We start from the raw sequence: 12,897 nt of genomic DNA, 5'->3' as shown, positions 1-12,897 counted from the left end.
GACAGAGGTAGTGAGAGATAGAGTGAGTGAAGTGGAGTAAGGTGAGCGAGGTAAGGGGAATGAGTGAGTGAGCAAATGAAGGGAATAGAGGGTAAGAGGACTGAAGCATAGGTACTGAGAGAAGGTGAGTGGGGGATGAAAGTAAAGGGAAAGGAAGAGAAAGATAGGGAATAAGGGGTAGTGAGGGAACCAGACTAAGAGAACGGGAGTGAAAGAACGGTAGAGAGCATGAGTAAAGAGGGATGAAGGAGGGTGGATAAAAGTGAGTGAGGGTAAGACAAAAGGAGTGAGGAAGGGAGGGGATAGAGGTACTGAAGGAAAGAGTGACAGAAAGGGACTGAGTGAGGGAGCAAAGAAAGATAAGAGAAGAGTAATGAGGTTAAGGAAAAGAGTGTTGAGAAACTACATTTTGGGGTCGATTCCGATCCATTAAAAATCTCCGTCCGTACGACTCGCATCCGGAGCCGTTTCCGTACGACTCGTACGGACGCCGTACGACCGGACGATTCCGATCCCGATCGGGCGATCCGGACGCGATTCGTACGGTCCACGTCGATTCGTACGGAAAAGCGCACGATCACCTACACACCGTACGGCGCGTTCCCCCCATGATCACAGGGGTACGCGCCGTACCCCTGCGATCATGGGGGTACGTGTCATACACCCAGCGTACATGGGGGGTACGTGCCGTACACCCAGCATACAATGATCGCAGGGGTACGGTGCGTACCCCTGCGATCATGGGGGGTACGCGCCATACGCGGGGGGGGCCGTTCCGTACCTGTTTCGGGGCAAACTCTGACTGTACGACAGTTTCCAGCTCCTGTAGAAAAAGGGTCGTACGGAGCGTACACAACACGGATCGTACTTGCCGGGTCGTAAAAAGTAGCTGCAAAACGTATGAACGTCGGGTACAGCGGCTTCCGAGGGCAATTCGTACGGGGATTTCATTCGTACGGTCCCTGGTACGATTCGGACGGATAGCTGCATCGGCTGTGGATCGTACTATGTCGTTCGTACGGAGACGGTTACGGGTACGATTCGTACGGAAAAAAATGCTCCGTACGACCATTCGGAGCGCTTTTTACGGGATCGGAATCGACCCCCTTGTATGTCAAACTTACCTTATAAGTAATGTAAACTTAATTACATATTTTCAGTAAATTTAATATCTGTGAAAGAGAAAAAAAAGTAAGTTATATTATTTATAATATATATTTCACAATACAAGAGACAAAGCAGGAGATTAAAAGTCATAAAAGGGTAGTAAGAGATAAAGTAGGAGTGAAGGACTCAGAAAGGAAAACAAAGGAATGGTGAAGGTCAGAGAGAGTGAAAAAGAAATAGAGGGAGAGAAAATTACTACGAGGATAATGACATGGATACATTCAGTGACAGAGAACAAGAGAAGGAGAGAGAAATGAAGTGAAAGTGAGTAAGATACTAAAGGAATGTGCATTAGGAAAACTAAAGAAAGAAAGGGGAGTAAAGAAAGGGGAGTGAGTGACAGGGAAGCAGGAGTGAGTGACGGTAGATTCATGACATTGAGGGATGGAAGGTGAGTGAGGGTGAATGTAGGGTCGTAAGACAGTGAGGGGACAATGGGAGTGAAGGTAACAAAGAGGGAGTGAGGGAAGACAAGTGAGAATATGAGAGAACAGAGGGAGTGAGAAAAAGAGTGAGTAAAGGGGAGGTAGGTGAGTGAGGGAAGGGGTATGACTGAGGGAGCAAAGGAAGGAAAGAAGGGGAAGAAAAGTAAAGCAAAGGGACTCGGAAAAGGTGAGTGCTTGAGGAGAGAAAGAGGAAGGGGAGTTAAGGATGATGAATGAGGATAACTGAGGGAACCGGAGTAAGGGAACAAGGGTGAGGGAGGGTGAGTGAAGGGCAGTGAGGTTGAGGAAAGAGGGAAGATAGAGGGAGGATAAAGGCAAGTGAGCATGAGACAAGGGGAGTGAAGGAGTGAGGACATAGAGGTAGTGAAAGAAAGAGTGACAGAAAGGGACTGAGTGAGAGAGCAAAGAAAGGTAAGTGAGGGAGTGTGGGTGAGTTATAGGGAGTGAGCGAGACAAAAGAGAAGTGAGAGACTGAAGGGACGGAGAAAGTAAGGCTAAGAGAGAGGGACTGAGGGAAGGGGACTGAGGAAGTGAGAGGACAGAGAGAGTGACTTAAGGAGTGAGAGAATTTGAGTAAGGTGAGTAAAGGAAGAAGAATGAGTGAGGGAGCGAAGGAAGGAAAGAGAGGGGAAGGGACGTGAAGAAGGGAGACTGAAAGAAGTTGAGTGTGGGAGGGGAGTTAGGGAAAGGGCAGTAAACATGGGGAATGAAAATAACTGAGGGAAGTGGAGTAAGGGAAAGGGGGTGAAGTAGACTGAGAGAAGGGCAGTGAGGTTGATGAAAGAGGAGTGATAGAGGGTGGATGAAGGCGAGTGATTGTAAGAGAAGGGGACTGAGGGAGTGAGGACATAGAGGTAGTGAAGGAAAGAGTGAGAGAAAAGGACTGAGTAAGGGAGCAAAGAAAGGTAAGTGAGAGAGTGGGTGAGTTATTGGGAGTGAGCGTGATGGAAGAGGAGTGAGAGAGTGAGGGGACCGAGAGAGTGAGGCTAAGAGAGAGGGAGTGAGGGAAGGGGAGTGAGGATGTGAGAGGACAGGGGGAGAGAGGGGAGTGAGTGAAGTGGAGTAAGGTGAGTGAGAGAAGGGGAATTATTGAGGGAGCAAAGAAAGGAAAGAAGGGGAGGGGGAGTGAAGTAGAGTGACTGACAGCTGGAAAGTGGTGGATGGGAGAGAGGGAAAGGGCATTGAAGGAATGGGGAATGAGGATAAGTGAGGGAAGTGGAATAAGGGAAGGGAGGTGAGGGAGAGTGAGAGAAGGCCAGTGAGGGTGAGTTAAGAGGAGTGATAGAGGGTGGAAAAAGGTGAGTGAGCATAAGACAAGGGGAGAATAATATATATTTGATAATACAAAATACAAAATAATTTGTACAAAATGTTATATGGTTTATTTTTGCTGTTCTCAGAATATTTTGAATTTCACTTAAAACAGTGAATTCAATACTACTCATCATATGACAGTGGGCAAAAAAAACACAATCAAAATGATTGTGTTTAAAAAACCCATACAACGTTTCAATAAATAATGTAGAATTTAGAAAAACCATATCTTAATTCACTTTTGATCCACATTCTTTTCCACGAGGCCAAATAGTATATGGAAAGTCCTTGTCTTTGGAAATTACTCAAGAGTATTCTTAATCTCCCATTTACCAGAGTTTCTGAAAGAAAAGCTCCAACATCTTTTACATTATGAAACAATAGTTTTATTTCCACCTCTGGCTTACTTATGATTAATATTTCCTATAATACTCACATCACACACTACGTGATACACTTATACTACCTCTATGACAACTACATGTTTTTTATTATCTTGATCACTCTCACTCACAAAGTAATTTTGAACAGCAAACTAAGTGTTATTAACTGCTCCAATCTTCATAGGCCAATTACCTTCCCTAAAATTGTGGTTGTAAGAACACTAGGTAAGAATTTTGTAAGTCAGAAGGCAAACGTTGTTTGAAAGTCGATTGAGTATCATTACAATTACTCCAGCCTTTTCGACATTTTAAATAAGCTGTGTAATGTCATGATGTTGTTGAAGGACCATCATAGTAAATAATTGCTGCAGTTGCAAAGGTTCTTCCTGAAATTGATAATTGAGAAGCCACAAAATTTTTAATTAAAGTTGTCAATTTAGTTCCATCAGGTCTACATCGTTGGAACATTAAAATTACATACTGTCCATATCTTTGTATAAATAATGTTGATAGCATTGCAGATTTACATTGAGTACAGACCATGTTTTGATTTGCTTCTTTAACTAGATTATTAAATGACACTGATTTGCAGTCTGGTAAAGTCAAATATATAAATCTTTCAGTGTCTATTGTAGTACTACTTGAAAAGGAACAATTGTCACAGTCATGCTGCCATTTATAAGAAAGGCCCAAAAGATTTTCTACATCTACACCTTCATCTTGCAATACAACAAGCATATACATTAGAAATTCCTGACAATCTTGCTGAATATTCTGTGAAAATTGATTTAGACCAGATCATATGTCTAAAACATTTCGAATTTCAGAAACACTTTGTATTTTTATTCTATCACTTCTACATTTCTCAAACACAGAATTCAACAAACAACAAAATCTTTGATCACGATTTTCAGCAATCTGTTCTTGTACAGTTTGGAGAAAAAAAACAACATTAACCACTACATTAGCATAGCATTTGACACCAGAACTGCTTTCAAACTGAAATCCAACAACATCTTTAACTGAATCCTTTTCCTTTCTGCTTACAATTACTGGTTCATCTACTTTTTTTCTTTTTGCTACAACTGCACTACACTTTTTCTCATTTCTTCTTTTTCGGCCTACCACACGCTTTTCAAATAGAGGATATTGAGGTAAATTTGGAGCATACTCTCTTCTTAACCTATTATATTCTTTTACACAATTTAGATCTGCATTAATCTTTGTCTCTTCAAAATCAATCAAGTACAATCAAGATAAAGTGCTGACTCGAGATAAAGCAACATATGCCATACCCCCTTGAACACAGAACTTCCAATATTCACCAAAGCACTATCTATACTTAAACCTTGAGATTTATGAATAGTCACTGCATATGCCAAAGAAACAGGAAACTGTTTTCTGCGGACACATAAATCTTTCACAAGCAAAAATCGGGCAGAACAACGACTGATTTGTTGTACTTCTTCAATACCATCAAATTTCATTTTTATAAATTCAATTCCATCTCTATTTCGGTAATTCACAAAATCAACAACATGAACCATTGCTCCATTTACTAAACCTCTTTCCACATGTGAATTACGTCGTAAAATATACGACAATTTAAAGATGCATACAGAGTCTTTTCCAAACCAGCAGTGTTAGATATTGTCTTCTCTAAAGAATCCAATTTTGATTTCAACTTTTCTGACAAAATAATAGTTGCTCCTTCATGTTCTATTTTATCAATAGCTTCCAGTTTCACAATCTCTTGATTTTCTAACTTTAACATTTTGTTGTTGAAGATTGAACATTCTTGCAGAGTTGGCATCAAGCATATGACAGATTTGTTTTCAGGAATTTTCTTATAAATATTCTCTGGGAGAATGTTTTCATTTGGAAACAAATTTGAAATTAATCGTGCATGTAAAGCTGCTTTCCCATGCTCACTTACTTTTCCAATTCTTACATCTTGTAGAATATTTTTATAATCTTCATCCTTTGCCTGTCGCATATTTTGTAGCAGTTCTGCATATTTGAAATTTAACCATATGTTAACATTTCCAATGCTTCCTAGGCACTTCCTTGTATCTTCAGGTATAAGCATTTTAAACACTGGTTGTCCTTTCACTGGAGTAAGCTGCAGTAGATCTCCAAAAACAATGATGCGTTTGCCTCCAAATAACACATCATACTCTGTTTTAAGAATTTCTTGCATTCTTAAATGCACAAAAGCAAGCATTACATTTGATACCATGCTTACCTCATCAATGATAAGAAGTTTAATTTTCTTCAAGACTCGGGAAACTTCACAACAAGCTTCTCCAGATAGCTTGTGGTATTGTAATTTATTATCATGCTCTACTGGCAGCATCAATAAGCGATGTAAAGTAATCCCTTTAATGTTATGTGCTGCCAACCCAGTTGGAGAGGTAACAACACACGACAGCGATGACTCCGTTCTTTTCTGCAGATAAGTTGCAATTGCTTTAATCAGAAAACTTTTTCCAGTTCCTGCTTCTCCACTCACGTACAGTCGGACAGGTATAAATGATGTACATGAGCACTCTTTTTTCTCATGAGATAAACCATGCTCAATCTGTTCTGTGACTTCATCATATATTTGTCTCTGCTCAACGTTTAGTTCTTTTTCCAAATCTTCTAAGTTAACTACATCCTCCTGAGCTTGTTCCATGGCTCTTTCAACTTCATCCATGGCAGTGGCAGCTTCATTTTGTATATTTGGTCCTCCTAGTGGATCCTGACTCAATGAAGCAGAACTCTGACTGTCTTGAGAACTGTCTCTAGCAATCTCTGCTGCAATTGTAGCTTCTTGCTGTATTTCCTAGTTCAACATTTGCAGATAATTTGAAAAAATAGGACATTCTATGGTATCCTTGGTTGCACTGAACGAATCTTCATAAGTAAGAGAATCTCCAAGTAGTTCCTCTTCTGTACGCCATGGCTTAAAGAGTTGCAAAAGAGCTAAGTAATAAAATTCCCTTTTGTCTGGAGATTCACAACTCAATTTTCGATGATTAATCAAATGGCCTTTTCTTTGTTTCACCAGACGGATCACTGACATAATATAGAATGACAAAATATAGACTTACCAAAATATAGTCACCAAAATATAGAATGCCAAAATATCGAATTCCTATCTACAAACAGGTAAGTACAAAAAATCAAATCCAAAATATAGTCTGTAAAAATTATAGTCAGTCAAAATATCAATTTTTTTTAAATGTCTTAAAAGTAATTTAAAAATAATGAAATAATAAATATAATTAACTAAAACATACTTAAAAATACTCAAATAACCTTAAAATTAAGATATAATTAATTTAAGTTATTAATAAAAAAATTACAATATTTTACCGTAGGATAGCAGGAGGGTAACATTTAATATTACCACTCCAGTGAGTGCAACAGTAGGGAAAGCGTTGGATAGCGTAGGGGTAAAAAATACTATTCCCACTCCAGAGAGTGCAACAGTAGGGAAAGCGTTGGATAGCGTAGGGGTAAAAAATACTATTCCCACTCCAGAGAGTGCAACAGTAGGGAAAGATTTGGATAGCGTAGGGGTAAAAATTACTATTCTTCCTCCAGAGAGTGCAACAGTAGGGAAAGCGTTGGATAGCGTAGGGGTAAAAAATACTATTCCCACTCCAGTGAGTGCAACAGTAGGGAAAGCGTTGGATAGCGGGAGGGTGAAAATTACTATTCCCACTCCAGTGAGTTTAACAGTAGGGAAAGTAATGATTTAATATATTATTAAAAATAAATTAAATATCAATACCAATAAAACATTAATTGAAATTAATAACCAATTTAATATTATATAGTAATTAATTAGAAATACACATACATATTAGTTATGAAAAATTAATAACCTATTAATAATTATTTAGCAACTAATTAATTTTCAATAACAAAAACTAATTAATAATAAAAATTAATACCAATTAAAAATTAAAAGTAAATTAATTATCAATACACAAAAAGTATTTTTAATATGTAATTAATTACAATTACATTACTTCCCACCCTATTCCCCTATAAACCCACATCCCACTACAGAAAATACATTAATACAATTATAATAATCACATATTTAATTAATACAAAATAATTACCAATTAATAAAAATTAATTGCCAATTATTAGAAATTAATTACCAATTAACAATTAATTAACAATAAATTTAAAATCAATACCAATAAATGAAAAAAATTATTTACTTAATTACAATTAAATTACTTCCCACCCTATTCCCCTATAAACCCACAACCTGCTACAGAAAATACATTTAGAAAATTAACATAATTAACAATTAATCAATTAATACAAATTAATTGGCAATTAATAAAAATAATTACCAATTAAAAAATAACAATAAATTCAAAATGAATACCAATAAATAAATTAAAAAAAAATTAATTAATTACAATTAAATTACTTCCCACCCTATTCCCCTATAAACCCACAACCCGCTACAGAACTAGAAAGCAAAATTTAATTAAAGAGTATTAATAATTGCAAAAAATTAATATTTAATTTAATATAATTAAATTACTTCCCACCCTATTCCCCTATAAACCCACAACCCGCTACAGAATTACATTACACAAAAATTAAATAACATAAAATTCATTACTTAAAATACATTAAACATACATTACAAAAATTAATATACACTTTTCACACATATACTAACATACAAAACACTTTTAAAAAATTGATATTATTAAAAAATCGATATATTTAATGCCTATATTGTATACTTCGATATTTTGACTTCTATATTTTGCAAATCGATATTACTTACCTTACATTCGATATTTTTAACCACTATATTGTGTGCATTCGATATTTTGTCCATTCTATATTTTTACTTCGATATTATGTCCATTCTATATTTTGGAATCGATATTATGACTGTTTACCTCACCAGACAGCCTTCACATCCAATTACAACATATACACCTTTATTAATATCTTCTGTGACGTTTCTCTTAAAAGTATAGGTTTGCAGAACTTCATACAGACAAATGTTCTCAAGATGACTACTTCTATTTGGATAGTATGTATCCAACATGTTTGTCTTCAAAATATCTGTACTGTTTGGTTCTTTCTCCGCCAAATACTCTATTTCTTTTACAGATTTCAAAACTCGGTTTCGTGTTGCAGCAAGACCTAGACTCACCCAAATCATGGTTCTAGATTTGGCATATAGACTTGCTGATGATAACCGATTCATATGCTCCGATTTCTCGATGCGACAACATCTTCAGACTGTAACTGTATAATTTCTTGCTTAGACTCTTTTCATGTGAAATTTCCTCCCACATTTCCTTCAGTTCCGTCTTTATTGATTTTGTGATGTAAGACGTCACATATCGAGCCACAGCAATAGAGTTGTCAGCAACATATTGAATATCCATGTTAGCATTCCAAATGGACAAAATGACTGGGTTGTAGTCATTTATGTATTTCGACTCCTCATTTCTTCTTAGGTTGTATGTATTTTTTGGTGATTTTCTTGTCACAGTATGTCGCAGAGAAGACATAAAATTGTTCACTCTTCCTTTCGATGTTACTGGACGTGGAAATGCAAAAAGACATTTTGTGTAGAACTTGTCCTTGGATTTGTATTTTCGACGACAGTATTTTCCACAACGATAGGTTTGAAAGCATAAAACTTGATGTCTTAAATTGTTTTCTTCTGTACTTTTCGGAACAGCACATGTAGAACACTGTTCAATGAAACTCATCACTTTCTCATCTGAATCTGTTCCAAATTTTGGTGCATCTTTAATCCATAGCAGCATATGTATGTGAGGAGCACCTCTTGCTTGATACTCCTTTCTCTAAAAGAAATCCCAAACCTCTCCAAGCGGAGGATTTTTTTTGTTTGTAATAAAAGACATCATAGCTTCAAACCTATGATTGAAATACCTGCATACATTAACTGGATCCAAAGAGCACAGTTCTCCAGGTGTCTTGTATTCAATATTTTCAATGTTTTTATTTGCGTCTCGTAGAAATTGAAGTAAGTCTTCCCAAGCATACTCAGCACAGCTAAGAGTGAGGAACCACGTAGGAGTTCCTAAGTTTCTTAGCATTCATATCAATTCCCCATGACGACGGTATCAATACTCGTTAGTACCACGCTGACATGCCATGAGATTAATTAGCTGAGATTCCAAAACACTTTCTTGCAGTTTCACTTTATCCATAAAGTCCCTTGCCGAAACATTTTGTAGATGTACTCCACTTTTCCGTATATGGATCACTGCATAAGAAAGTCCAGACAAGTCACTCTCAAACAGTAGATGGAACAAATATGGAATGCATTGACGAAACCTTGGATCTTCTGCATATAATCTTAAAGTCCGGTATTCAGATGCAGGAATTTGAACAGGTCGGTCATCATATCCTCCACCTTGACCTGTTGGAAATAACTGTGGAAAACAACGAGCTTCCAAACTTTCTTTCCATACGCTAATGGGACTTCCTTTTGCTTCTTTCATTTGAAACAAGTCAATAGCATTCCCCATTACTTCTTTGGAATGCAATGGATGAACACTATAATGTTCAGAAATGTCTTCACTTCTAGAGACATCAACTTTTTCAATTTGCCCAGCTGGGAAATCACTGTCCTCTTCTACAATTGTTTCCTCTTCTCCTACATATACATTTTTGTAGTAGTGATTAGTTTTTTACCAAATACAACGTTGCCTTTTTGACTTTCCTAACATCCACTAATTCTTGCCAGATTTTCTTACTCTTTGTCGGAACACCATTAACTAGAATAACCAGAGGTTCCTCTTCTACTTTTTCTTCACCAATTGTATCAATATTTTTCTTAAAATCTAGCGGCAAATAAACAATTCTTCCCTTTAATCCTCTCTGTAAATCTGAAGGAGGCAAATTTCCCTGTCTTAGGCTCCATGCGAACAATAGCCTGAAAAGGATGCACACATTGAATCAGAATAGACTCATAGGTATTTAAATCCATCAATTCAGAAGGAATGTCTACCAACTCCAGATTATAATGAACAGCTCTAGCAGGCATTCTGTTTTCATTTAATTTATTATAACAATATTTACAAATACGTTGATCAAAACCCAAATCAAAACAATGTTCTACCAACAAATAAGTTGCAAAATCCTTCCAATCATTATTATTTTCCATTTCACTTTTTACATATAAATCAACTAATCTAGTCTGATTCTTATAATGAGTTTGTCGACAATACACACAAGTAAAATTAGGCCTTTAACTTGAATTGACCTTAAACTTTGTAATTTCATGGTCAAATGTTTCTATACTTGAAATCTCTACATTCTCTTCCACATTACCTTCTATTACTGCATCAGTTTCTGCACTGTCCTCTTTTTCACCAAAGTAACAAAACTCAATTTCTTCACAAATGTTCTTCACATCTAATTCAGTTCTATGCAAAAGAGAACGGTTTAACTGTTTTAGCTTAAGTGCTGGACTTTTTGCATAATACAACCTTTTCACTAATTTCCTCACTTTAATATGATGCACTGCTAACATCCTAAAATGGTGAAAAACACTCTGACATACTTTTCTTGAAAGACAAGCCAGTGAATGCCCATGCAAATCTGTTTTCCTCTCACTCTACAAGGATCTAACTCTTGCAAAATTTTCATTTTTTGTTTTAGACTTTTCTTAGTATATGTCCGTAAGAAACTGATAAACAAATCAATTGAATCCTGTCGCACACTACAAATACTGCTACAATTCCAAGTATACACTGGAGCCTTAGGACATCTCCCTAAAACTTAATCAGATAACACATCTTCTGTATTTCTAGGGACAATCTTTTCTTTTTCAACTGGACAACCGTCCTCACCTCAAATGCTCGACCACTGGTGTCAACTGCATGCACCAAATGATTATCCTGAAAGTAACTTTCTTCATTAAAAAATGGCTCACAACTTGAACTATGCTTCCATTCTCCAGAAAAAACATCACAAAAATTAGTCCGATTAATTACTCTTTTCCACTTACATTTTGATTTGAACACATTGATTACCTTATCTAGTGTACGAATTCTATTGATTACTAAACAAAATAATTTATTTTTCACTTTAAATGCTTCATCCACAATCTACTCTATGCTTTCTTTTCTTGAAAAAAGCAGTCTTTTTGATTCATCTTTACATTTTTTAATAAATTTGAAACTATTCTGTTATAAAAACATTCGTCTACGAATTTCAATAAATTGATTTCTCCTTCTATTGCTATAGACAATATCATCTCCTTCTACAGGTCTAACATTTTTGGAGGGGCACAGTTTTTTCTTTCTACTTAGAGATGGCTTATTCTTATTTGAAACAACATCTTTTTTTTTACATTTCAATAACTTCCTTAAAAAGTCCTTAGTTTGCTTACCAGGAGCATTTTTTTTATTTTCACTGAAGATTGTGTTTTGGATGAGTTTTGTATTTCTGTTTTCTTGGACTTTAAATCCTGTTTATATTTCTTTTGACGTCTTTCCTTTGACGGCAAATTCTTTTATCTTTCTATAGATGATTACAATCTGTGGTAAAGAAAAAATAACATATTATAGACCACTATAAACATACTACATAGCAATTACAATAAGTAAACAATATAAACACTAGTTTACAACATAAGTTACTTCATATCACAGCAACTGTGTCACAGCAACAGTGCAGTACAGTTTCATTATTATTCTTACTCTCTGCCTGCACCATCTCACTATGTAGCTGTGTCTCATCTCACTCTGTGCCTGTGTCTCATCTAAATCTGTGCCTGCCCCATCTCTCTCTCTTTCTGTGTGTCATTTGTCTGTTTGTGTGTGTCTCATCTCACTCTGGTAAATGTTTCATGGTAAAAAGTATGGCTTTAACATTTTTGACAAGGATCACACTGAGTCTCTATGAAATAAGGAATTATATTTTCACATTTTTCAATAATGTCACCTGTGTCTGCTCACAGTTTGCATCTCTAATCTAAAAGGGTACTCTGTGCCTGTGTCTCGCATCACTCTGTTCCTGTGTCTCATCTCACTCTGTGCCTGCCCCATGTCTCTCTCTTTCTGTGTGTCATTTGTCTGTTTGCGTGTGTCTCATCTCACTCTGGTAAATGTTTCTTGGTAAAAAGTATGGCTTTAACATTTTTGACAAGGATCACACTGAGTGTCTGTATGAAATAAGGAATTATATTTTCAAAATTTTCAATAAAGTCACTTGTGTCTACTCACAGTTTCCATCTCTCTAACTCTCATCAACTTATTCACCCAGATCCATTTAAAATCAAGCTTGACTCACAGTGTGATCTTAGGCACATGACCAGGATGTTACATGTAATCTACCATGTCTGTCTCTGCATGCAATATGTGTGTCTCTGCTCATACTATTTCACTGTCTCTACTGGCAAAAAACAGACCACATATATATAAGCAAGACATAACATTCCTTTTTCATTTCATCGGCACACCCTGGATCTAGATTGCACAGCTTAGAGCCTATTTGTGAACTAAGAGGCCTGACAGACACGCTGCCTAAGATTCCCTACTAGTACATATGCTAAAGCCTAACTGACT

This window comes from Lissotriton helveticus, chromosome 4_1 (assembly GCF_964261635.1).
Source record: "Lissotriton helveticus chromosome 4_1, aLisHel1.1, whole genome shotgun sequence".
Lineage (NCBI taxonomy): Eukaryota > Metazoa > Chordata > Amphibia > Caudata > Salamandridae > Lissotriton > Lissotriton helveticus.
Note: the sequence above shows the minus strand (reverse complement) of the source record.